Genomic DNA, 25,645 nt, shown 5'->3' with positions numbered 1-25,645 from the left:
ATACAACATACACTTGTTAGTTCAGCAAGATGACAGGTAAGTCTTCCTGTAGCTCTTATTTTCCAGTTAAGAAAAGAATGCAGGACCACATATGTCACTTTTTTACTATCACTTTTGTAAAATTAATTTGACAATGTAATAATATTGAGTTGTGTATATATAGTTATATACGGTGCACAGCGTGGGACCAATGAAAATCTCTCACGGTACCAAAAAAAGAATGAACAAGGTGCACGACCAGCTCAAAGGAGTTCCCCTAAAAAAATGTTTGTAAGAGTTGGCTTGCTATTTTTTGGGCAAAGAAATTTCTCACCCTCATTTGGCCAATTATTTGGCAAACAAATTCTGTCTGGGAAGAAGGGGTGGACACCCATTCGCAATCAGATTTTTGGAAACAAACCAAACAATAACCAAAACTTGATTGGTAGCCAATTTATTGGCACGGCCAGTTTGGGTACCAAACAAACCACAAGTGATTCATGTGGATTCGTTCTTTTAAGAACTTGGAAATAAATGTACTTACTTTATAAAAATAGTGAATTTCATTTCTTGTATTTTAAATTTATGAACAAAAATATATTAAGTATTTTCTGAACTTTGTTGATATATTTGAGCATTTGTGATATGTGCGAAATCACAAACTCCATGTTACAATTTGTAGAAGTCGCAAATGATCACATTCTTTTGCCCAGTTTGCAAGGGAGTGTTACCCACATCCATTGCTTTTCTCATTTACAACTTAATGGTTGACTGCTTTTCAAATGGCCAATAATCATTTTTCTGACCAGATATTTTTTTATCGTCTTTCTCACATTCATTATACGACCAAGTGACTCTGTCTTGTAAGAAATAATTAATTGACAATAATATATCCTTGTCATTTTCATTATTTGGGGATTGTAGTTTATTGGTATGTACGTTGGGTTCTTTGAAACAATTGTGATGTCTACCTATTACTTGTTTATTTTTCTATCACTGTATTACTATTTTGGGTAATACTACTTCCTCCCCTCTCTCTTGTTTTGGTGGACGATTAAAATCTTTTTTTATTTTTTAGTTTGTTTATGGTAATACCACTTCCTTGCAGATGCATCCTTGCTTGAGGGGTTATTACATTTATTTCCGTTTGTTGTCACTGTTTTGGTTTATTTGTGTAACAAGTACTCGTGTCCCACTCATGACCTATACACTTCGACATTGTGCATTCATTCTTGTTCACAAAAAACAATGTGGCGATTGTTAAGTTGCAATATACAACGGCCAACTGTACTATAAAGTTTGGAAGTATTTTCCCAAGACAGATATATCCAAATGATTTTGATGTTTCCAACCAATGTATTGTCAGTAATAATGGTAGTCAAATTTCCAAAGTTTAACAACTTTAACAATCTATTTTATAAACTGGAGGAATGTCAAAGAGACATAATTTTTAGAGTTAGTATACCACAAGTGCTAAAGGCATGTATTGGTCTTGACAAACTCATCACTTCTAAGACTTGATTACATCCCAATTAAAAAAAAGAGTAAGTCAATTGTTTTGACTGGCATACGTGTTGGTTTCTCAACAGTTATAGGTTCAGTTGTGCCCAGTTAAAAATATGTTTAGTGTACCCGCAACTTTTTTTAATGTTTAGTGTAATACTCTACCCCATTTATTTCATGCTTCATATGAATGTGATTCCATGTTCATAATTTACAATAATACATTCATGTCATTTTCATATTTGGGATTTTAGTTTTTTAATATAGATTTACTTTTATGCTGGGTTCTTCGAAATAATTTGAGGTGTACATATTATATTTCTTTTTTTATTTTGTTGTCACTAGATAACTATCTTGGGTACGTAATACTAGTTCCTCCTCTTTTTTGGCGGATGATCTTCCCATTTTTAGTGTATTTTGGGTAATACTGCCTCCTTTTTTATGTATTCTATTACTTGATGGGTTGTTGCATTTTTTTGGCTTGTCAGCGCCATTTTATTATACTTGTTTCCCACACATGCAGTATACACACTTTGAAGTTACGTATTCTTTCTGGTTCATGTGGCGATATTTTTGTTGCAATGGAACAACGAACATTATTCTGACATTTTGGAAGTATTGTTGAAGAAAAATATGTGCATATTATTTGAAATTTCTAACCTAAGTATTTTAGCTATTAACCGTAACCATGTTTCCAAAGTTTCATGACTTAAACAGCCATTTTTTTGAACCGGGGGAGAATCAAAGAGAGACATATTGTATTTTTCCTTTGATATACTTTTGGAATTCCTTAATTCTTAGGTGCCCACTACACCTGGACGGAAGTCAGCCTGGGCATTCGGGTATTTTGGTTATTTCGGTTCGGGTAGTTCGGTTTATGGATAATTCGGGTATTAAAAAATGGGAACTGAAATTATTTGTGTCAAAAAAATACCCAAACCCAAATTACCCAAAATTTCGGTTCGGGTAGGTCGGGTAGCCAAAATACCCAAAATATTCTGAGCATACATCAACTTTTGATATAAATAACTTGGATAGTATGGGTATTTTTGGTAATATAAGTATTTTAGTTAGTATGGGTAACAAGTTAGTGTAATAATGACATGAAAATTTTGACAGTATGAATAATTTGGATAGTATGGGTATTTCGTGTTTTCCACACTAGAACCCGAATCCTAACCCGAAAACCGAATAGTCAAGAAATGAGAACTGAACCCTTATCCGATATCCGAATTACCCGACAATTCGGATAATTCGGTTCGGTTCGGGTTCGGGTAGCGGGTTCGGGTACCCAACGCCGAGGGTGAGATGGAAGGAGCATAAGACATGAATTGATTGGTCTTGACAAATTCGTTGGTTCTAGAAGATGATCGGCACCCAACTGATAAGAAAGGAGTAATAAGTCAATTCTTTTGGTTGGGTGTACGTACTATTGTTTACCCACGAGGAGGACGAGCCAGCAAACATGCACGGCAAGGGGCCATATGCAGACAGGGAGCCGAGGAAAGGGAGACGCCCATTCCCCGGCCGGACCATGACTCCAGCATGTGGTAAGTGAGATGGCGACCCTGCAGGGAAAAAACACGAACTCATCTGCGTCATCGTCGTCGTTAAAGAAGAACATATGGCAGAATATTTTGCCAGAACGGCCACAGTAACACGCACGGGTAGGTCATTGGGCCTCTTCTTTTGATTCCTCGACGCTGGTCCCCATGTTTATTTTGTGAGTTTTGGAGTTGGTGAAGCTAAATTAATCCAGCCATCGCTGCATAATATCATTGACAAGCATTTTCCTGCAGCTCTTAACTATCTCACGACGCCGACCTCGAGCATTTTACTAACCAAGTCAGCATTCGTTGAGAGAAATGTGCTGTTAGTTAAGTACCACAACCTAGGCTTTGTCGTTTTGTCATTTGCTTGGCTAAAGCAGAAACAGTATAAAATCACCAATTATGATGTTCTGCGTGTTCGTTGCCTGCAGAAAAATATGGTCTTTTGCGAGTTCGTTGTCTACAGAGAAACAATGTGTCGAATTAATTATGGTCTTTTGCTAGTTCCTTTCTTCTTCCTGGTAGTCTTTTGCTACTTAGTTGCCCGCAGAAAAACAATATAATGCTGTCCAATAAAAAATGCTAAACATACAAAGAGTTACATAAGGTTACACTCTGATTAGGATTTTTTTTTGTAACTAACCACGCTCTCCCTGATTTTCAAGGGGGGTGGGGCCCTCATTTCCTTTAATCTCCAATCAAAATCTACCTTTTTGTAAAACTCATGTAAACTTATGTATGTGTAGCATTGCTGCTATCCAATGATATCTGGTCTCTCCAATGCCCTCGTTTAGACAGAACGACCAGACTAGACCGTTGCCGTATTACGGGGCTAATACTACGGCCCCTCCAAAACCCTACACAGAAACGAGTAATGTGTACATTAGTCAGCGACAGTAGGTTATTGCCAAGTGACACCTACGGTGACTTTTTATCGGTTGGCCGGTAGGCGGGACACCGGTGTAGTGTATTTACTAGAAGGGTTTGACGCGGTTTGCTGTATTCACTAGTAGAAAATGGGACATTAGTCCCGGTTCGTAAGGGTCTTTAATCTCGATTAGGAAAACAAAGACTAAACAATCGAGACTAAAGGGACGTGAAACCCTTTTTTTAAATTCCGGTTGTGTTATGAATCGAGACTAAAGGGCTCCACGTGACCGCTGTGAAGTGCTCATGCAGGAGGATCTTTAGTCCCGGTTGATGTGATAACATCAATCAAGACAAAAGACCGCCACGCATCAACCACTGCCAAGCGATGGGGTTTAGGCTTTTTTTTTAAAAAAAAGAGGGGTTAACGGTTTTGGAGGGGCCGTGTTTCATTTTGTGTTCCCCTTTTCTTTTTGTGTTTACCATTCAATCCTTTTTCATTTAGGGTTTTCATTTTTATTTTATGTTTTCCATTCGACTCGACGCTACTACATATGCAATGAAGGAACTATTACACAATATCGGCATGAATATAGAGAAGTGACATCTTTACTCCCGTTTGGGACACCTAGGTGCCCAGGCACTTTGCCTAAAAATCGTTGGATTACATTGAGATGTGTGTATGTATAATTAGTATTAGTAACCATAATGGGTCAATCCATTAACTTTATTAGGAAATAATTATTGCTAATTATTGCTTGATATGGACCCTTAATGCATACATTAACACAAGGTAGAAAAAATGAGCAATTAATGGTCCGGCCATGCATGCTTCATGTACGTGCCCAACTTTATTTCTTATACATGCACTTTTTCTTTTTTATCTAATATAAGAAGTCATATACATAATTAAATACTTAGGTATATCATCATCTTGGGTATAAAAGGTATTGTTACCTTTTGTCCCCATGGGAAAATACTCATGTATGAATATAGTTATGTAGCCGGGTATATACGCAGTCATAGTTTACGTAGCTGGGTATATACATACCCGTGTATGTACATAATTTTGTTAGTAGGTATCAGATACCGGTATTAGATAGTTAGAAAATAAACTATTGGTTATATATCTATCCGCGTATGTACATAATTTCATTAGTAGGTATTCCATACCTATGTTAGATAGTTAGAAAACAGAAATAAAATGTAAAAGTTCAAAAAATATTAAATATATATGTTAGTAGGTATAGGTATTATATACGTGTATTAGTTATCTAGGAAACAAAAATACACGCAATAGATAACCATATCAGATCAAATAACAATCAGACATTAATATTATTTATTATATGGCAAGTCTTGCATGCCTAATAGTTAGGAGAAAAAAACAGAATCATAAGTATAAAAAGTCTTGCATGAGGAATAGTTAGGAAACTAATCAAATATACCACAGTTTCCAAGACAATCAAGGTGCCCAGGCACCTAGGTGCCCCAAACATTTTACACACACACACACACACATATATATATATATATATATATTCTCGACGCTACTATGTATAGTATACGTTCATGCATATATACAATATAATATATCTTACGATTCCTAATATCTAATTACCAAAATTCCCTACCGAGGGAGTCCGGGACAGGGGGTTCTCGGACCGTCTGTCTACTCTCATGGGTCGGACTCCCGGGCCTTTTCGACCGTCATTAGAAGTATCGGAATTAAGATGGACTCTTCCGAAGACTTGGCGTACAATACAAGACGATGTAGTGATCGGCGTATTCCTTCCCTATTGCAACCACGTTTGTGTAACCCTAGCATCTATGGTATCTATATAAGCCAGGGGGCCATAGTTCGTAGGATACATTAAGCTCATTGTGATTAGGGTTTAGACCACGACATCCGATCTCGAAGTACATCAACTCTGTACTCTGTACTACTCCATCAATACCAACAAGAGCAAGACATAGGGTTTTACCTCCATCAAGAGGGCCCGAACCTGCGTAAAACACCGTCTTCTTCGTCTCTTGTGACCCATCGACCTGCTGGGGAACGTTGATGGGAAACAAAAAAATTCCTACACACACATAAAATCTATCCATGGTGATGACCATCTCCGAGAGGAGAGATCGGATCCACATACCCTTGTAGATCGCTAAGTGAGAAGCATTAAGAAACGCGGTTGATGTAGTCAAACGTCTTCGCGATCCAAATCGAAAGTCGTCTTCACGATCCAATCACAATCTAGTGCCGAACGAACGGCACCTCCGCGTTCATCACACGTACAACTCGATGACGATCTCCGCCTCCTTGATCCAGCAAGAGGGGCGGAGAGGTAGAAGAATTCTCTGGCAGCACGATGGTGTGGTGGTGAACTAATCCAACAGGCTTCGCCAAGCTATGCCGGACTAATCTAGACGAAGGAGACAATCTATGGACGAGAGGGCAGCACGTGGCTTTTCATTTGTGTGTTGCCCTCGATACCTCCACTATATATAGGAGGAAGGGGTGGGAGGGCTGCCTTGGCCCCTCCTCCAAGGAGGAGAGGTCCGACCGAAGCTAGGGGGGAGATTTCTCCTCCAATTCGGTTTGGTGGAGGACTCCCCATCCTAATTGGTCTCCTCCTTCCCTCTTTTTGCACTTTGGCTGAATAGGCCTTATTCGGCCGGCCGCCCAGCCCACCAGGAGCTGGTGCGCCACCTTTAGGCCTATTTGGCCCCCCTCTGGGTGGGTGACCCCTCCCGGTGAAACCCTGAAACCCATTCCACACTCCTCGTACTTTACGGTAATACCCAAAATCTTTTCGGAAGCCAAATGCACCTTTCTTGTATATCGATCTTTACCTCCGAACTATTCCAGAGCTCCTCGTGAAGTCTGGGATCTCATCCGGGACTCCGAACAACTTTTGGTCACCAACATACATAACTCAATAATACACAAACGTCACCGAACCTTAATTGTGCATACCCCGCGGGTTCGAGAACTATGTAGACATGACCGAGACACTCTCCGGTCAATAACCAATAGCGGGACCTGGATGCCCATATTGACTCCTACATATTCTATGAAGATCTTTATCGGTTGAACCTCTATGTCAAGGATTCAGTTAATCCCGTATGTTGTTCCCTTTGTCCATCAGTATGTTACTTGCCCGAGATTCGACCGTCAATATCTCTATACCTAGTTCAATCTAGTTACCGGCAAGTCTCTTTACTCATTTCATAATACAAGATCACATGACTAAGTCCTTAGTCGCATTTCTTGCAAGGCTTATTGTGATGTTGTATTACCGAGTGGGCCCCGAGATACCTCTACGTCATACGAAGTGAAAAATCACAGTCTTGATCCATGCTAACTCAACACACACCTTCGGAGATACCTGTAGAGCACCTTTATAGTCACCAAATTACGCTGCGATGTTTGGTACACACAAGGTACTCTTCCGGTGTTAGTGAGTTACATGATCTCATGGTCATATTAACATATACTTGCATGCAGAAAAACAGTATACTTAAAACGAAATGATCACATGCTACGTTCATAGTTTGGGTCTTGTCCATCACATCATTCTCCTAATGATGTGATCCCGTTATCAAGTGACGACTCTTGTCTATGGCGAGGAAACCTTGACCATCTTTCATCAACTAGCTAGTCTACTAGAGGCTTACTAGGGACGGTGTGTAGTCTATGTATCCACACATGTATCTAAGTTTTCATTCAATACAATTCTAGCATGGATAATAAACTATTATCTTGAACAAGGAAATATAATAATAACTATTTTATTATTGCCTCTAGGGCATATTTCCAATAGTCTCCCACTTGCTTAGCCAACGGGTCTGCAGCATTCAGATCCGTGTGCACTTTGCAAATATTTATTTCCTCCACTTTGATGTAATCGCGGATGGAATTGAAGCATCACTTTATGTGTCTGGTCCTCTTGTGAAACCTTGGTTCCTTGGCTAGAGCAATGGCACGAGTGTTGTCACAGAGCAGTGTCATTGGATCCAGTGCAATGGGCACAAATCCAAGATCTGCCTTGAACTGCTTCATCCACACACCTTCTTTAGGTGCCTATGCGGCAACCATGTACTCTGCTTCGCATGTAGAATCAGCAACCATGCTTTGCTGGGAACTGCACCAGGTTTTCATGCCTACTACCTCTTGGGCTTTGATGGCCCACAAGTATAGGGGATTAATCGTAGTCCTTTCGATAAGTAAGAGTGTCGAACCCAACAAGGAGCAGAAGGCTCTGATAAATGGTTTTTAGCAAGGTAATAACTGCAAGCACTGAAAGTAGCGGTAACAAGTGATGGTGTAGTGAGGTGAAACGTAGCAAGCGAAAAGTAACAAGTAACAAGTAGTAGCAACGGTGCAGCAAAGTGGCCCAATCCCTTTTGTAGCAAGGGATAAGCCTGAACAAAGTCTTATAAGACAAAAAACGCTCCCGAGGACACACGGGAATTTCTGTCATGCTAGTTTCATCATGTTCATATGATTCGCGTTCGTTACTTTGATAGTTTGATATGTGGGTGGACCGGCGCTTGGGTACTGCCCTTACTTGGACAAGCATCCCACTTATGATTAACCCCTCTCGCAAGCATCCGCAACTACAAAAGAACAATTAAGACAACGTCTAACCATAGCATTAAACTAGTGGATCCAAATCAGCCCCTTACGAAGCAACACATAGGCTGGGGTTTAAGCTTCTATCACTATAGCAACCCATCATCTACTTACTACTCCCCAATGCCTTCCTCTAGGCCCAAAGATGGTGAAGTGTTATGTAGTTGATGTTCACATAACACCACTAGAGGAAAAGACAACATACAACATATCAAAATACCGAATGAATACCAAATTCACATGACTATTATTAGCATGACTTATCCCATGTCCTCACGAACAAAAGTAACTACTCACAAAGCATAATCATAATCATGATCAGAGGTGTAATGAGTAGCATCAAGGATCTGAACATAAACTCTTCCACCAAGTAATCCAACTAGCATCAACTACAAAGAGTAATCAACACTACTAGCAACCTTACAAGTACCAATCGGAGTCGCGAGACGGAGATTGGTTACAAGAGATGAACTAGGGTTTGGAGAGGAGATGGTGCTTATGAAGATGTTGATGGAGATGACTCCCCTCCGATGAGAGGAGTGTTGGTGATGACGATGGCGACGATTTCCCCCTCCGTGAGGGAAGTTTCCCGGCAGGATCGTCCTGCCGGAGCTATAGATTGGTTCTGCTCAAGTTCCGCCTCGTGGCGGCGGAGAATCCACGAAAAAGCTCCACCTTGATTTTTTTTCTCAAACGAAACCCTTCATATAGCAAAAGAGGGGGGCCAGTGGGCCACCAGGGTGCCCACAAGCCCTGTTGCCGCGACCAGGGGGTAGGCCGCGGCAACCAGGCATGTGGGCCCCTGACAGCTCCCCTCTGACACTTCTTTCGCCCAGTATTTTTTATATATTCCCAAAAAAAATCCACGTTGATTTTCAGGGCATTTGGAGTTGCGCAGAATAGAGGACTCAGACTTGCTCCTTTTCCAGTCCAGAATTCCAGCTGCCGGTATTCTCCCTCTTCAAATAAACCTTGCAAAATAAGAGAGAAAAGGCGTAAGTATGGTACCACAAAGTATAATAACAGTCCATAAAGCGATAAATATCAACATGAAAGCATGATGCAAAATGGACGTATCAACTCCCCCAAGCTTAGACCTCGCTTGTCCTCAAGCGAAAACCAAGATCCATAAACATGTCCACATGTTTAGGGATGAAGGTGTCGATAAAACATAATACGGACATGAGGGCATCATGATCACACATAGAACAACAATACATCATAGAGATTCTTATGGGAAAGTAACAATTCCTTCACAAAGCAAAGTATGAAATAAAAACCTTACCGAGAAGTAGCCAACAACAGTCCATAGTCATTGAAGCAATTGCAATTTATCATATCATCAGAAAGAGACAAATAAGAGCTTGTAAAGCAAATCCACATACTCAATCATCTCTTTTGTTTTCCACAATTGTTATAACTCACGTGGTACTCATGGCATCAAAGTTTCAGTTGGACACAGAGAAAGATAGGGGCTTATAATTTTGCCTCCCAACCATTTACCTCAAGGGTAAAGTCAACAATAATAAAGCATAAGTACTCATCTCCAAGTTGATATATGAATATAGATCTTTCCCAAGCATATGACGTTCACCAAGAAAAAAGCTAAATAAGGAATTGGTGAAGATCACCATGACTCTTACAAGGGCAAAAAGTAAAGGTACAAGATAGGCCCTTCGCAGAGGGAAGCAGAGGTTGTCATGCGCTTTTGAGGTTTGGATGCGTGTCCTCTTAGTGTGGAGGAACATCACTTTATATTGCCTCCTGTGATAAAGAACTTTACTATGCAGTCTGTCGCTTTTATGTCTTCCTCATCACAGGTTCGTATAAAGCTTATTTTCCACACACTAATAGATCATACATATTAGAGATCAATTTTTATTGCTTGCACCGATGACAACTTACTTGAGGGATCTTATTCAATCCATAGGTTGGTATGGTGGACACTCATGGCAAAACTGGGTTGAAGGTTTATAGATGCACAAGTAGTTTATCTACTTGGTGCGAAAGTTTTGGCTAATATGAGGTGGAAGCAATCGTCACATGCTAAGGGATCTCTAATCATATAACATTGTTTGGAACCAAGCAAACACAATTCATTATGTTGTGTTCCTTGTCCAACTTATACTTCTAAGCATGTAATAGTTTGGTGAATGCTCACAATTATAGAAAGTGTCTAAGATGATATATTTATATGTGAACCTCTCTTTCCTTATTACTTCTTATTAATTGCAACAATGACTGAGGTCTATGTTGGTCTATTCTCAACAAGTTTCAATCATCATACTTGTTATATGTGAAGCCATCACTTTCCATAAGATCATCTCATGATCTTTCATGCTATCGTTCTTTTCATACTTTTGATCACGACACAAAACAAAGCCCTTGACTAAGATACTCTTTATTACATAGCTCGCAAGCTCGAACACATCGGGCGAGACACAAGGAAAAACACTTAAACTAAACACTAAAGACTTATTCCACTAAGAGAAGAAATAAAAACTGAAAAGGAAAGAACTAAAACAAAGGTAAAAGCAAAAGATATAAAGGTGATACGATACCAGGGCAACTTGCCCAAGCTTGGCATAAGCCAAGGGAGTTGCCCATACCAATGTTTAGTTGTCTTCCTTTGATGGTGATGGTGGTGGAGTCTTTGATTTATACCTTGGAGATCCGCGACATGGTTTTCCAGCAAAACAACTTCACGAGAAAGGGAAATATTGCGAGCACGAGTTGTTTCACAAAACCTCAAGAGTTCAATCAAGGATGGAGATAGCACGTGGAGGAAGGGTTGGAGAAAATCCACTCCTTCAATGTCTTCAATGTTGAACGTAGGTTGAACTTCCTCCCTATCTTGGGTTTTCTCCTTAGCTTTGTCCCTGGCTTCCGTGACTTCTACTCTTTTCAGATCAGCATCTACTTCTTCATGAACTTGAGGGAGATTATTCTCCCCAACAGATTCCTGAGACATCTTTGCTCTAAATCTGCGGCAGACAACATGCTCGAAATGAAAACAGAGGAAAACTGCGCGATACGGAGATCAAAACCCTCGGGCGTATATATAATGATTTTTTTCTGGACCAGAAGGAGTGCTCCGCAAGAAAACGGAGTCCGGGAGGCACACGAGGTGCCCAGAAGCCCTGTTGCCGTGGCCAGGGGGAGGTCGCGGCAACCAAGCTTGTGGCCGCCTCGTGCGCTCTCCGGACTGCTTTTGATTTTTCTAATTTTCCATCAATTCCAAAACGGAGAAAATTTCCTATCGGAAAAGTTTCGGAGTCTAATTACTTACCGAAACACATACCTCTTCATTTTTAGGGTCTGAAATAGGCTCATAAACATCCCTTATGTACTCCTCTGGAGTTATGATATTGATGATATTGGTCTCAACATTTTTGGGAGTACCAGAGATATAATGCTTGATTCTTTGCCCATTTACCACTCTAGGAAAATTACCTTCCATGTTATTGATTTTGATGGCACCGAAATGATATACTTCCTCGACAACGTAAGGACCTTCCCATTTAGAAAGAAGCTTGCCTATGAAGATCTTAAGCGAGAATTGAATAGCAGGACATAATCACCTACATTGTACTCTCGTTTTTGTATTCTTTTATCGTGCCATCTCTTAACCTTTTCCTTGAACAACTTGGCATTCTCATATGCCTGGGCCCTCCATTCATCTAATGAGCTGATATCAAACAACCGCTTCTCACCGGCAAGTTTGAAATCGAAGTTGAGCTCTTTGATTGCCCAATAAGCTTTGTGTTCTAGCTCAAGAGGTAAATGACAGGCCTTATCGTAAACCATTTTATATGGTGACATGCCCATGGGATTCTTATAAGCAGTCCTATAAGCCCATAGTGCATCGTCAAGTTTGCTAGACCAATTCTTTCGAGATCTATTGACGGTCTTTTGTAAGATCAATTTGATCTCCCTATTACTCAACTCCACTTGACCACTAGACTGAGGATGATAAGGAGATGCAACTCTATGGTTGACATCATACTTAGCGAGCATCTTGCGAAAAACACCATGAATGAAGTGTGAACCGCCATCAGTCATCAGATATCCAGAGACTCCAAATCTTGGGAAAATGACTTCTTTAAGCATCTTAATAGAGGTGTGGTGATCAACATTTCTAGTGGGGATAGCTTCTACCCACTTAGTGACGTAATCCAGAGAAACTAAGATGTGAGTATACCCATTGGAACTCGGGAAAGGTCCCATATAATCAAAGCCCCAGACATCAAATGGTTCAATGACAAGTGAATAGTTCATAGGCATTTCCTGACGCTTACTGATGTTCCCTATTCTTTGGCATTCGTCACAAGACAAGACAAACTTACGGCATCCTTGAATAGAGTGGGCCAATAGAAACTTGATTCCAATACCTTATGGGCAGTTCTATCTCCAGCATGGTGTCCTCTGTAAGCTTTAGAATGACACTTCTGCAGGATCTGTCCCTGTTCATGTTCAGGCACACAACGTCTAATAACACCATCTACTCCTTCCTTATAAAGGTGAGGATCATCCCAAAAGTAGTGTCTCAAATCAAAGAAGAATTTCTTCTTTTGCTGGTAGGTGAAACTGGGTGGTATGTATTTGGCTACGATATAGTTTGCGTAATCAGCATACAACGGTGCACTATGTGAAGTGCGGATGACATTCAATTTCTCATCAGGAAAGCTGTCATCAATAGATCATGGGTCATCAAGGACATTCTCTAGCCTAGACAAGTTATCTGCTACAGGGTTATCAGCACCGTTTCGGTCAACAACATGCAAATCAAATTCCTATAGCAGGAGAACCCATCTCATTAGCCCAGGCTTAGCGTCCTTCTTCTCCATAAGGTACTTAATAGCAGCATGATCAAATTGAATAGTGACTTTGGAGTCAACTATATAAGATCTGAACTTTTCACATGCAAACACGACTGCTAAAAACTCCTTCTCCGTAGTGGCATAGTTTCTTTGGGCACTGTCTAGATTTTTACTACCGTAGTGAATGACATTCAACTTCTTGTCAACTCTTTGTCCTAGAACATCACCAACAGCATAATCACTAGCATCGCACATGATTTCAAAGGGCAAGTTCCAATCAGGTGGTTGAACAATACGTGCGGTTATCAAGGCCTTCTTAAGTATTTCGAAAGCTTCCTCACAATCCTCATCAAAAACAAAAGGAACATCCTTCTGCAAGAGGTTGGTAAGAGGCCTAGAAATATTAGAGAAGTCTTTAATGAACCTTCTATAGAAACCAACATGACCTAGGAAACTTCGTATACCTCTGATATCTGTGGGGCAAGGCATTTTCTCAATTGCATCAACCTTAGCCTTATCAACTTCAATGCCTTTCTTAGAGATTTTGTGTCCTAAGACGATGCCTTCATTAACCATGAAGTGGCACTTCTCCCAGTTCAAGACGAGGTTGGTATCTTTGCATCTCTGTAAGTCTCGATCAAGGTTGCTGAGGCAATTGTCAAAGGAAGAACCGTAAATGGAGAAATCATCCAAGAAAACCTCAACAATCTTTTCACAAAAGTCAGAGAGTATAGCCATCATACATCTTTGAAAGGTGGCAGGTGCATTGGACAAGCGAAAAGGCATACGTCTATAAGCAAAGGTACCGAAGGGGCAGGTGAAAGTGGTTTTCTCCAGATCAGATTGTGCAACAGGTATTTGCGAGAAACCTGTATAACCGTCTAGAAAGCAGAAGTGTGTGTGTTTAGATAGCCTTTCTAGCATTTGGTCGATAAACGGCAAATGATAATGGTCTTTCCTGGTTGCCTTGTTCAGTTTCCGGAAGTCTATCACCATCCTATAGCCAGTAAAAATCCTCTGTGGGATTAGTTCATTCTTATCATTAGGAACGACGGTGATACCTCCCTTCTTAGGTACGCAATGTACTGGACTTACCCAATCACTATGAGCAACAGGATAAATGATTCCTGCTTCCAGAAGCTTTAATATTTCTTTTCTCACGACCTCTTTCATCCTCGAATTTAATCTCCGTTGATGATCAGCAACTGGCTTAGAATCAGGATCAGTTTTAATCTTGTGCTGACATAGAGTGGGACTAATACACTTAAGATCATCAAGAGTATATCCAATAGTAGCGGTGCTTCCTCAAAGTTTTTAATAACTTCTTCTCTTCGTGATTCAAGAGGTGAGCACTAATAATAACAGGATATATCTCCTTCTCATCAAGATAGGCATACTTAAGAGTATCTGGTAACTGTTTTAGCTCGAACACGGGATCACCCTTTGGTGGGGGAGGATCCCGAAGCAGTTCAACAGGCGGATTATTCTTGAGAATAGGATATTGTTCTAAAACAATTTTATCTATCTCATCTCTTTCATCCATATGCATATCATTTTCATGCTCAAGAAGATATTGCTCTAAAGGATCCGTAGGAGGTACGGCAATAGAGGCAAGAGCAATGATTTCATCCCTACCAGACGACTCTTTTTCATGGGGTTGTCTTCCAAACTTGGAGAAGTTAAATTCATGAGACACACCCTACAAACTAACAGTGACAGTCTGTTTAACACAATCAATATGAGCATTGACAGTGTTGAGAAAGGGTCTACCAAATATGATGGGACAAAAGCTATCTTGGGCAGTAGCAAGGACGAGGAAATCAGTAGGATACTTCGTCTTACCACACAGGACTTCTACGTCTCTCACAATTCCCACAGGGCAGATAGTGTCTCTATTAGCTAGCGTAATAGTGACATCAATGGGTTCTAACTCAGCAGGTGCAATCTCATCTTTGATTTCATCATATAGGGACCGGGGTATTGCACTAAAACTAGCACCCATATCACATAAACCATGATAACATTGATCTCCTATCTTGACAGAAACAACGGGCAGGCCAACTACAGGTCCATATTTGTCTTTTGCGTGAGGTTTAGCAATTCCAGCGGAGTCCTCACAGAATTTGATAACATGCCCGTCTATGTCTTTGGTTAAGAGATCTTTGATAATAGCAACACTAGGTTCAACTCTAATTTCCTCAGGGGGTGCAAGTGGTCTAATGTAACCCCTACGTATCACTGTTGGAGCTTTAGAATAATCCTTTTTCCTAGCAGGGTAAGGTGGTTTCTCAGCGTAGGCACAAGGAACAATAGGATCACTAAAGGCAATGACTTTCTCTTCAACTATATTGGGTTTAACTATGTTGACTTCTACAGGCGGATAATACTTAAACCACTTCTCTTTGGCAATATCAAGATGAGCAGCAAAAGATTCACACAGAGAAGCTACTATCTCAGAGTAAAGTCCATACTTAGCGCTAAAATCTCTAGAAGTGTTTGTTTCATCAAAAGTTTTAACGCAATCAAACTGAAAATTCATACCTGACTCCTTACCTTCTTCAAGCTCCCAATCTTCAGAGTTACGTTTGATTCTTTCCAATAAATTCCACTTGTGGTCAATATCCTTCTTCATAAAAGAACCGGTACAAGAAGTGTCAAGCATGGTACGATCTTCATGAGAAAGCCGAGCATAAAAGTTTTCAGTGATAATTTATCTCTAGAGCTCATGATTGGGGCATGAATATAGCATTGATTTAAGCCTCCCCCAAGCTTGAGCTATGCCTTCCCTGTCACGAGGCCAAAAGTTATAAATATAATTCTGATCACGATGTACTAAATGCATAGGATAAAACTTTTGATGAAATTCCAATTTCAACCGATTGTAGTCCCATGATCCAGTATCATCACATAGCCTATACCATGTCAACGCCTTATCCTTCAAAGATAAAGGAAAGAATTTATTCTTTACCTCATCCTCGGGCAAACCTGCAAGCTTAAATAAACCACAAACTTCATCTACATAGATTAGATGCAAGTCTGGATGTGAAGATCCATCTCCTGTAAAAGGATTAGCCAGCAGTTTCTCAAGCATACCCGAAGGAATTTCAAAAAAGATATTTTCAGTAGGTACCTCAGGTTGAGGAGAAACCCCTCGTGCTTCCGTTCGTGGTGAAGATACCCCGAATAAATTCCTCAAAGGAACAGTTTCCATAGTGACAAGTGACAATAAATTTCAGCACAGTATATAAATGTTTCCTTACCAAATTCCACTTACCAAAGGCGCTTCACTCCCCGGCAACGGCGCCATAAAAGAGTCTTGATGACCCACAAGTATAGGGGATCAATCGTAGTCCTTTCGATAAGTAAGAGTGTCGAACCCAACGAGGAGCTGAAGGCTCTGATAAACGGTTTTCAGCAAGGTAATAACTGCAAGCACTGAAAGTAGCGGTAACAAGTGAATGTGTAGTGAGGTGAAACGTAGCAAGCGAAAAGTAACAAGTAACAAGTAGTAGCAACGGTGCAGCAAAGTGGCCCAATCCCTTTTGTAGAAAGCGATAAGCCTGAACAAAGTCTTATAAGAGGAAAAACTCCCCCGAGGACACACGGGAATTTCTGTCATGCTAGTTTCATCATGTTCATATGATTCACGTTTGTTACTTTGATAGTTTGATATGTGGGTGGACCGGCGCTTGGGTACTGCCCTTACTTGGACAAGATTCCCACTTATTATTAACCCCTCTCGCAAGCATCCGCAACTACGAAAGAAGAATTAAGACAACGTCTAACCATAGCATTAAACTAGTGGATCCAAATCAGCCCCTTACGAAGCAACGCATAGACTGGGGTTTAAGCTTCTGTCACTCTAGCAAACCCATCATCTACTTACTACTCCCCAATGCCTTCCTCTAGGCCCAAAGATGGTGAAGTGTTATGTAGTCGACGTTCACATAACACCACTAGAGGAAAAGACAACATACAACATATCAAAATACCGAACGAATACCAAATTCACATGACTATTATCAGCATGACTTATCCCATGTCCTCAGGAACAAAAGTAACTACTCACAAAGCATAATAATAATCATGATCAGAGGTGTAATGAGTAGCATCAAGGATCTGAACATAAACTCTTCCACCAAGTAATCCAACTAGCATCAACTACAAAGAGTAATCAACACTACTAGCAACCTTACAAGTACCAATCGGAGTCGAGAAATGGAGATTGGTTACAAGAGATGAACTAGGGTTTGGAGAGGAGATGGTGTTGATGAAGATGTTGATGGAGATGAATCCCCTCCGACGAGAGGAGTGTTGGTGATGACGATGGCGACGATTTCCCCCTCCGGGAGGGAAGTTTCCCCGGCAGGACAGTCCTGCCGGAGCTCTAGATTGGTTCTGCTCAAGTTCCGCCTTGTGGCGGCGGAGAATCCACGAAAAAGCTCCACCTTGATTTTTCCTCAGAAGAAACCCTTAATATAGCAAAAGAGAGGGCCCAGTGGGCCACCAGGGTGCCCACAAGCCCTGCTGCCGCGGCCAGGGGGGTAGGCCGCGACAACCAGGCTTGTGGGCCCCTGGAAGCTCCCCTTTGACACTTCTTTCGCCTAGTATTTTTTATATATTCCCAAAAAATTCCACGTTGATTTTCAGGGCATTTGGAGTTGTGCAGAATAGAGGACTCAGACTTGCTCCTTTTTCCAGTCCAGAATTCCAGCTGCCGGTATTCTCCCTCTTCAAATAAACCTTGCAAAATAAGAGAGAAAAGGCATAAGTATGGTACTAGAAAGTATAATAACAGTCCTTAAAGCGATAAATATCAACATGAAAGCATGATGCAAAATGGACGTATCAGGCTTGCGTTGTTTTTTCCCTTGAAAAGGAAAGGGTGATGCAGCAGAGTAGCAGTAAGTATTTCCCTCAGTTTGAGAATCAAGGTATCAATCTAGTAGGAGTATCAAGACAAGTCTCCAATGTACCTGCGCAAAAATAAACAAACTTGCACCCAACGCTATAAAGGGGTCGGCAATCCCTTCACGATTATTTGCAAGGTGAGATCTGAAGGTGGAAAGTGCAACAAAGTATAAGTGTAGAGCTGAAAATATGATGTGAAGTAGACCCGGGGGCTATAGTGTTCACTATAGGCTTCTCTCATGATAGCAAGTATTACGGTGGGTGAACGAATTACTGTCGAGCAATTGATAGAATCGCGCAAAGTCATGATGATATCTAAGGCAATGATCATACGTATAGGCATCACGTCCGAGACAAGTAGACCGATACTTTCTGCATCTACTACTATTACTCCACACATCGACCACTATCTAGCATGCATCTAGTGTATTAAGTTCATAACAAATGGAGTAACGCCTTAAGCAAGATGACGATGTAGAGGGATAAATTCATGCAATAGATATAAACCCCATCTTTTTACCCTTGATGGCAACAACATGATGCGTGCCTTGCTACCCCTTCTGTCACTAGGTGAGGACACCGCACGGTATGAACCCAAAACCAAGCACTTGTCCCATTGCAAGAATTATAGATCAAGTTGGCCGAACGAAACCCACAACTCGAAGAGAATTACAAGGATACGGAGTCATGCATATAAGAGATCAGAGGAGACTCAAATAACATTCATAGATAATCCGATCATAAATCCACAATTCATCGGATCTCAACAAACACACCGCAAAAGAAAGTTACATCGGATAGATCTCCATGAAGATCATGGAGAACTTTGTATTGAAGATCCAAGAGAGATAAGAAGCCATCTAGCTACTAGCTATGGACCCGAAGGTCTATGGTGAACTACTCACGCATCATCGGAGAGGCAATGGTGTTGATGAAGAAGCTCTCCGTGTCTGAATCTCCCCTCCGACAGGCCACCAGAACATGCCCCAGATGGGATCTTGCGGAGACAGAAGCTTGCGGTGGCGGAAAAGTATTTTCGTGGCTCTCTCTAGTGGTTTTGGATTTTTAGAGAATTTATAGGCGGAAGAGGTAGGGCAGAGGAGCCATGGGGGGGGGGGGCACAAGTCTGCTAGGCCTGCCCCCCATGTCGGGGCTAGGGGGCTTGTGACCTCCCCCGAGGTCCCCTTCCTTGGTTCTCAAGTCTCCTGCGTATCTTCTGTTATGGAAAAAATCATTCCGCAGGTTTTATTCCGTTTGGATTCCGTTTAATATTCTCCTCTGAAAAAAGTCAAAAACAAGGAAAAAAACAGAAACTGGCACTTGGCACTGAGTTAATTGGTTAGTCCCAAAAAAGATATAAAATATCATATTCATGCATACAAAACATCCAAAGTTGACAAGATAATAGCATGGAACCATAAAAAATTATAGATACGTTGGAGACGTATCAAGCATCCCCAAGCTTAACTCCTGCTCGTCCTCGAGTAGGGAAGTGATAAAGACTGAATTTTTGATGCGGAATGCTACCTAACATATTTGTCCTTTGTAACTTCTTTCTTGTGGCATGAATGTTCAGATCCGTAAGATTCAAAACAATAGTTTACTATTGACATGAAAACAATAATACTTCAAACATACTAGCAAAGTGATCATGAACTTTTGAAGTAACAAGGCCAAAGAAAGTTATCCCTACAAAATCATATAGTCTGGCTATGCTCCATCATCCCCACACAACAAATTTAGATCATGCACAACCCCGGTATTGGCCATGTAATTGTTTTCGCATTCTTACTTTCTCAAACTTTTTCAACTCTCACGCAATACATGACCATGAGCCATGGATATAGCACTATAGGTGGAATAGAGTGTGGTGGAGGTTGTGAGGCAAAAAGGACATGGTCACATTGACTTGGCGTATCAATGGGCTATGGAGATGCCCATCAATAGATATCAATGTTAATGAGTAGGGATTGCCATGCAATGGATGCACGAGAGTTATAAGTGTGTGAAAGCTCAAAAGGAAAACTAGTGGGTGTGCACCCAACTTGCTTGCTCACGAAGACCTAGGGCAATTTTGAGGAAGCCCATCATTGGAATATACAAGCCAAGTTATATAATGAAAATTCCCACTAGTATATGGAAGTGTCAAAACAAGAGACTCTCTATCATGAAGAACATGATGCTATTTTGAAGCACAAGTGTGGAAAAAGTTAGTAGCATTGTCCCTTCTCTCTTTTTCTCTCTCTCTTTTTTTGGGCTCTTTGGCCTCTTTTCATCATTTTTTTGGTGGGCATCTTTGGCCTCTTTTTTTTGTTTCCTCACATGGGACAATGCTCTAATAATGATGATAATCACACTTTTATTTACACACAACTCAATACTTAGAACAATGATGACTCTATAGGAAATGCCTCTGGCAGTGTACCGAGATGTGCAACGATCTAGCTTAGAGTATGACGTTGAAACATCTCGCTAGCTATCTTACGATCATGCAAAGGCAATACGAAAGTGACAGCACAAGCCATGAGACAGAACGGTGGGAGTTGCATGGCAATATATCTCGGAATGGCTATGAAAATGCCATAATAGGTAGGTATGATGGCTGTTTTGAGGAAGGTATATGGTGGGTTTGTGCACCGGCGAAAGTTGCACGGCACTAGAGAGGCTAGCAATCGTGGAAGATGAAAGTGCATCTATACCATGGACTCACATTAGTCATAAATAACTCATATACTTATTGCGAAAGTTTTATTAGTAATCGAAACAAAGTTCTAAACACATATTCCTAGGGGAAGGGTTGGTAGGTGTTAACCATCGCGCGATCCCGACCGCCACACAAAGGATGACAATCAATAAATCAATCATGCTCTGACTTCCTAACACAGCGGTTCACCATACGTGCATGCTACGGGAATCACTAACTTCAACACAAGTATTTCTAGATTCACAAGACCCTACTAACGTAACTCTAATATTACCAAATCCATATCTCAAAACTTAATTGTTAGGAATCAAACTTCTCTTACTAATCAATGCACTTGAATATGGAAGCTTTTATTATATCCTCTTTTTACTAATCATCTAGTGTATTAAGTTCTAACAAACGGAGTAATGCCTTCAGCAAGATAACATGATGTAGAGGGATAAATTCATGCAATAGATATAAACCCCATCTTTTTACCCTTGATGGCAACAACACGACGCATGCCTGGCTACCCCTTCTGTCACTAGGTGAGGACACCGCACGGTATGAATCCAAATCAAGCACTTCTCCCATTGCAAGAATTATAGATCAAGTTGTCCAAACGAAACCCACAACCCGAAGAGAATTACAAGGATACTAAATCATGCATATAAGAGATCAGAGGAGACTCAAATAACATTCATAGATAATCTGATCATAAATCCACAATTCATCGGATCTCGACAAACACACCGCAAAAGAAAGTTACAACGGATAGATCTCCATGAAGATCATGGAGAACTTTGTATTGAAGATCCAAGAGAGAGAAGAAGCCATCTAGCTACTAGCTATGGACCCGAAGGTCTATGGTGAACTACTCACGCATCATCGGAGAGGCAATGGTGTTGATGAAGAAGCCCTCCATGTCCGAATCCCCCCTCTGGCAGGGCACCAGAACGTGCCAAGATGGGATCTTGCGGAGACAGAAGCTTGCGGCGGCGGAAAAGTATTTTCGTGGCTCTCTATGGTGGTTTTGGATTTTTAGAGAATTTATAGGCGGAAGAGGTAGGGCAGAGGAGCCACGGGGGGCCCACAAGCCTGCTAGGCCTGCCCCCTCAGGCTGGGGCTAGGGGGCTTGTGACCTCCCCCGAGGTCCCCTGCCTTGGTTCTCAAGTCTCCTACGTATCTTCTATTATGGAAAAAATCATTCCGCAGGTTTTATTCCATTTGGATTCCGTTTAATATTCTCCTCTGAAAAAGGTCAAAAACACGGAAAAACAGAAACTAGCACTTGGCACTGAGTTAATAGGTTAGTCCCAAAAAAGATATAAATAAGCATATTCATGCATACAAAACATCAAAAGTTGACAAGATAGTAGCATGGAACCATCAAAAATTATAAATATGTTGGAGACGTATCACTGCCCCTGGTTCGTTAGTTGTACTCAATCATCCCCACGTTCTTATGTTTTTCTCAGTTTTCCCCACTCCCTTGCTCGAAACCCTCAGAACAGGTTACAATGGACGTTGTCGTCGGGTCAATGCCTTTGACCGTTAACTCTGACAAGTGCGGCCGCGTAGGGCCGAGTCCACCTTTGATCGTTTAGCCATATAGTGGTTTTTATGTTGACCGTACAGTGGTATTCATATATGTGGACGCATGCAACCGACTGCGGTCTTGGGGTAGCACATGTCCATGGGACATACGTGAAACATCCCATCGTATACAGAGGGGGAACCACCTCCCAGCGCATCGCCCCTACCATTTTCCTCCAAATCCCCTCCCTATCGCATCGTCTTCCTCTCCCCCACCAGCGTCGTCTTGCTCTCATCCACTGCCTCCACCTCACCGTCTCTCTCTCGCCCACCGCATCCTCTTCCTCATCCTCATCGCCTCCATCTATCTGATGGCGAAAGCTCATGGCGACGCCGACGCAGCGGCCGGAGATGTAGTGGAGCTGCAGGGCACTAATACATCTCCAACGTATCTAGTATTTTTTATTGTTACATGCTATTATATTATTTGTTTTGGATGTTTTATATGCATTTATATGTTGTTTTATATTATTTTTGGGGCTAACCTATTAATCTAGAGCCTAATGTCAGTTTTGGTTTTTTCCACATTTTTGAGTATTGCAAATAAGGAATATTAAACAGAGTCCAAACGGAATGAAATCTCCGGAAATATTTTTCTTGGACCAGAAGACACACAACAGGTATGGAGTAAGGGGCAAGGAAGTTGCCGGGAGGCCACAAGACTGCAGGGCGTGCCTTGGGGGGGGGGGAGGGTGTGTGGCTGCGCCCCTGGCTTGTGGCCCACCTGCAGGTCTCCTAACACTAATTCTTGGCCTATAAATTCCCAAATATTCTCATATCGCCAAAAAAAGCAACGAAAATACTTCTACGCCACCGGGAGCCTCTGTTCCCGAGAGATCCAATCTGGGAGCATTTTCTGGTAATCTGCCGGAGATGGAATTGATCACGGAGGGCATCTACATCAACTCCATTGCCCCTCCGATGATGTGTAAGTAGTTCACCACAGACCTACCGGTCCATAGCTAGTAGCTAGATGGCTTATTCTCTCTCTTTGAGCTTCAATACCATGTTCTTCATGATCTTCATGGAGATCTATCCGATGTAATACTCTTTTGCGGTGTGCTTGTCATGATCCAATGAATTTTTAGTTTATGTTCAGATTATCCATGAACATTATTTGAGTCTCTTATTAATTCCTATATGCATGATTTCATATAGTTTCAAGTCTCTTTGAATTATTTGTTTAGTTTGGCAAACTAGATTGGTAATTCTTGCAATATGAGAAGTGCTTGGTTTTGGGTTCAATCTTGGGGTGTCCTCATCTAGTGACATAGTAGGGGTAGCAAGGCACGTATTGTATTGTTTCCATCGAGGATAAAAAGATGAGGTTTTCATTATATTGCTTGAGTTTATTCCTCTACACCATGTCATCTTACTTAATGCGTTACTCTGTTATTCATGAACTTAATACTCTAGATGCAGGCAGGAGTCGGTTGATGTGTGGAGTAATAGTAGTAGATGTAGAATCGTTTCGGTCTACTTGACACGGACATGATGCCTATATGCATAATCATTACCTTGGATATCTTCATAATTATTCACTTTTCTATCAATTGCTCGACAGTAATTTGTTCACCCACGTATTATTTTCCTTTATGAGAGAAGCCTCTAGTGAAACCTTTGGTCCCTGGGTCTATTTTCTATATTATATTTTCAGATCTATAAACCAAAAATACCAAAAATACTTTGCTGCAATTTATTTACTTTTGTTTTACTTTCAGATCTATCATTATTTTATACCTATCTCTATCAGATCTCATCCTTGCAAATAACTCTCAAGGGATTGACAACCACTTTATAGCGTTGGGTGCAAGTGTTTGATTATTTGTGTCGGTACTACTATTGGAGCCTTGCTTGTTCCTCCTACTAGATTGATACCTTGGTTCTAAACAAACTAAGGAAAATACTTATCTACTTCGTTGCATCACCCTTTCCTCTTCAAGGGAAAACCAACGCAAGCTGAAGAGGTAGCAAGAAGGATTTCTCGCGCCGTTGCCGGGGAGGATACATAGCAAGATCACGCCTACCAAGTACCCATCACAAACTCATATCTTGCATTTACTTAATTTTCCATTTGCCTCTCGTTTTCCTCTCCCCCACTTCTAAAATGATTTTCATAAAATATCAAAAAGATTTGCCCTTTTATTCTCCTTTCTTTCTTTATCTTTTACTCGTCTCCATGACTAGCATTACCACTTCCCTTTGTCACCAGGTTTTGAAGTTATGTACTTCAAACTAAAACAAAGGGAAAATTTGAAGGATGCCTAGCATAGGCTAATGGAATCCTATCGTGTCTCCAACCTAAAAGGAGATGCAAAGGTTTTGCTCAGAAATTTTTACATTGGATTGGCTTTACATCATAGAGAACTCTTAGATTTTGCCTCAAAAAGGAATTTTATTGAATTAAATACAAACACTCCTTATGAAGTTTTGGAGGGGATTTTGGGAGTTCCTTGATACGTCCATTTTACATCATGCTTTCATGTTGATATTTATCGCATTTTGGGCTGTTATTACACATTATGGTACAACACTTATGCCTTTCTCTCGTATTTTATAAGGTTTACATGAAGAGGGAGAATACCGGCACCTCGAATTCTGGGCTGAAAAGGAGCAAGTTTGAGATACCTATTCTGCACAACTCCAGAAGCCATGAAAATCAACGAGGAATTATTTTGGAATATATAAAAAATACTGTGCGGAAGAAGTACTAGAGGGGAGCCACCACGAGGCCACAAGCCTGCCAGGCGCGCCTTACCCCCTGGGCACGCCTGGGTGGCTTGTGGGCCCCCGGTTACCCCCCGACTCCCATCTTCTGCTATAAGGATGGTTTCGTCCTAGAAAAAATCAAGGGGATGCTTTCGGGAAGAGACACTGCTGCCACGAGGCGGAACTTGAGCAGAACCAATCTAGACCTCCGGCTGGGCCGTCCTGCCGGGGAAACTTCCCTCTCGGAGGGGGAAATCATCATCAACAAAACTCCTCTCATCGGAGGGAACTCATCTCCGTCAATATATTCATCAGCACCATCTCATATCCAAACCCTAGTTCATCTCTTGTACCTAATCTCCGTCTCGCGACTCCGATTGGTACTTGTAAGGTT

The sequence above is a fragment of the Hordeum vulgare genome, chromosome 2H (assembly GCF_904849725.1).
Source record: "Hordeum vulgare subsp. vulgare chromosome 2H, MorexV3_pseudomolecules_assembly, whole genome shotgun sequence".
NCBI classification, from domain to species: domain Eukaryota; kingdom Viridiplantae; phylum Streptophyta; class Magnoliopsida; order Poales; family Poaceae; genus Hordeum; species Hordeum vulgare.
The sequence above is the reverse complement of the archived record's forward strand: the minus strand, read 5'-3'. Positions refer to the sequence as shown.